At 43.9% G+C, this 2,500-nt stretch overlaps 3 non-coding genes across 3 annotated transcripts; all 3 read left to right on the forward strand.

Annotated features, from left to right (window-relative positions):
- Window positions 1-369: 369 nt before the first annotated feature.
- On the forward strand, window positions 370-441 carry trnap-agg. The gene has a single exon. It is a non-coding gene; the product is annotated as a tRNA-Pro (tRNA).
- Window positions 442-691: 250 nt separating this feature from the next.
- trnap-ugg lies at window positions 692-763 on the forward strand. The gene has a single exon. It is a non-coding gene; the product is annotated as a tRNA-Pro (tRNA).
- Window positions 764-1,028: 265 nt separating this feature from the next.
- trnap-agg lies at window positions 1,029-1,100 on the forward strand. Its single transcript has one exon. It is a non-coding gene; the product is annotated as a tRNA-Pro (tRNA).
- The last annotated feature ends 1,400 nt before the right edge of the window (window positions 1,101-2,500 follow it).

Genomic DNA, 2,500 nt, shown 5'->3' on the forward strand with positions numbered 1-2,500 from the left:
AGGTTTTGTGAAAACAAATTGGTCAAGCAAAACAGCCACCAAAATGTGGCTCGTTGGTCTAGGAGTATGATTCTCGCTTAGGGTGAGAGAAGTCCCGGGTTCAAATCCCGGACGAGTCCTTTAGAGTACGTTGACAAAGGAAGGTAAATGGTTTAAATCCAAGATCAGTCCTTTACCCAACGTGGTTTGGGGTGATTTACTGGGAGAGTTGCTGTTTTCGTCAAAACAAGTCATGTGAAAACAAATCAGTCAACCAAAACACTGACAGAAACGTGGCTCTTGGTATGATTCACTCTTTTCAGTGCTGAGCTTCTGATTAACCATGTTTTGTGAAAATAAATTGATGAACCAAAACAGCCACCAAAATGTGGCTCGTTGGTCTAGGGGTATGATTCTGGCTTAGGGTGCGAGAGGTCCCGGGTTCAAATCCCGGATGAGCCCTTTAGAGTACATTGACAAAGGAAGGTACCTTGTGTAAATCCAAGATCAGTCCTTTACCCAACGTGGTTTGGGGTGATTTACTGGGAGAGTTGCTCTTTTCGTCTAAACATGTAATGTGAAAACAAAAAAGTCAACCAAAACACTAACAGAAACGTGGCTCGTGGTTTGATTCACGCTTTTCAGTGCGGAGCTTCTGATTAACCAGATTTTGTAAAAAAAAATTCATAAAGCAAAACAGCCACTAAAATGTGGCTCGTTGGTCTAGGGGTATGATTCTCGCTTTGGGGGCGAGAGGTCCCGGGTTCAAATCCCGGACGAACCCTTTAGGGTTCGTTGACAAAGGAAGGTACCTTGTGACGAGGGTTCCTGTTTAAATCCAAGATCAGTCCTTTACCCAACGTGGTTTGGGGTGATTTACTGGGAGAGTTGCTCTTTTCGTCAAAACATGTTATGTGAAAACAAATCAGTCAACCAAAATACTGACAGAAACGTGGCTCGTGGTATGCATCACGCTTTTCAGTGCGGAGCTTCTGATTAACCAGGTTTTGTGAAAACAAATTTATCAAGCAAAACAGCCACCAAAATGTGGCTCGTTGGTCTAGGAGTATGATTCTCGCTTAGGGTGCGAGAGGTCCCGGGTTCAAATCCCGGACGAGCCCTTTAGAGTACATTGACAAAGGAAGGTACCTGGTAACGAGAGATCCTGTTTAAATCCAAGATCAGTCCTTTACCCAACGTGGTTTGGGGTGATTTACTGGGAGAATTGCTCTTTTTGTCTAAGCATGTTATGTGAAAACAAATCAGTAAACCAAAACACTGACAGAAACGTGGCTCGTGGTATGATTCAGGCTTTTCAGTGCGGAGCTTCTGATTAACCAGGTTTTGTGAAAATAAATTGATGAACCAAAACAGCCACCAAAATGTGGCTCGTTGGTCTAGGAGTATGATTCTCGCTTAGGGTGAGAGAGGTCCCGGGTTCAAGTCCCGGACGAGCTCTTTAGAGTACATTGACAAAGGAAGGTACCTGGTAACGAGAGATCCTGTTTAAATCCAAGATCAGTCCTTTACCCGACGTGGTTTGGGGTGATTTACTGGGAGAGTTGCTCTTTTTGTCTAAGCATGTTATGTGAAAACAAATCAGTAAACCAAAACACTGACAGAAACGTGGCTCGTGGTATGATTCACGCTTTTCAGTGTGGAGCTTCTGATTAACCAGGTTTTGTGAAAATAAATTGATGAACCAAAACAGCCACCAAAATGTGGCCCGTTGGTCTAGGAGTATGATTCTCGCTTAGGGTGAGAGAGGTCCCGGATTCAAATCCCGGACGAGCCCTTCAGAGTACATTGACAAAGGAAGGTACCTGGTAACGAGAGATCCTGTTTAAATCCAAGATCAGTCCTTTACCCAACGTGGTTTGGGGTGATTTACTGGGAGAATTGCTCTTTTTGTCTAAGCATGTTATGTGAAAACAAATCAGTAAACCAAAACACTGACAGAAACGTGGCTCGTGGTATGATTCAGGCTTTTCAGTGCGGAGCTTCTGATTAACCAGGTTTTGTGAAAATAAATTGATGAACCAAAATAGCCACCAAAATGTGGCTCGTTGGTCTAGGAGTATGATTCTTGCTTAGGGTGAGAGAGGTCCCGGGTTCAAGTCCCGGACGAGCCCTTTAGAGTACATTGACAAAGGAAGGTACCTGGTAACGAGAGATCCTGTTTAAATCCAAGATCAGTCCTTTACCCGACGTGGTGATGGGGTGATTTACTGGGAGAGTTGCTCTTTTTGTCTAAGCATGTTATGTGAAAACAAATCAGTAAACCAAAACACTGACAGAAACGTGGCTCGTGGTATGATTCACGCTTTTCAGTGTGGAGCTTCTGATTAACCAGGTTTTGTGAAAATAAATTGATGAACCAAAACAGCCACCAAAATGTGGCTCGTTGGTCTAGGAGTATGATTCTCGCTTAGGGTGAGAGAGGTCCCGGGTTCAAATCCCGGATTAGCCCTTTAGAGTACGTTGACAAAGGAAGGTACCTGGTGAAGAGAGATCCTGTTTA

The sequence above is a fragment of the Hypomesus transpacificus genome, unplaced genomic scaffold (genome assembly GCF_021917145.1).
Source record: "Hypomesus transpacificus isolate Combined female unplaced genomic scaffold, fHypTra1 scaffold_152, whole genome shotgun sequence".
NCBI classification, from domain to species: Eukaryota; Metazoa; Chordata; class Actinopteri; order Osmeriformes; family Osmeridae; genus Hypomesus; species Hypomesus transpacificus.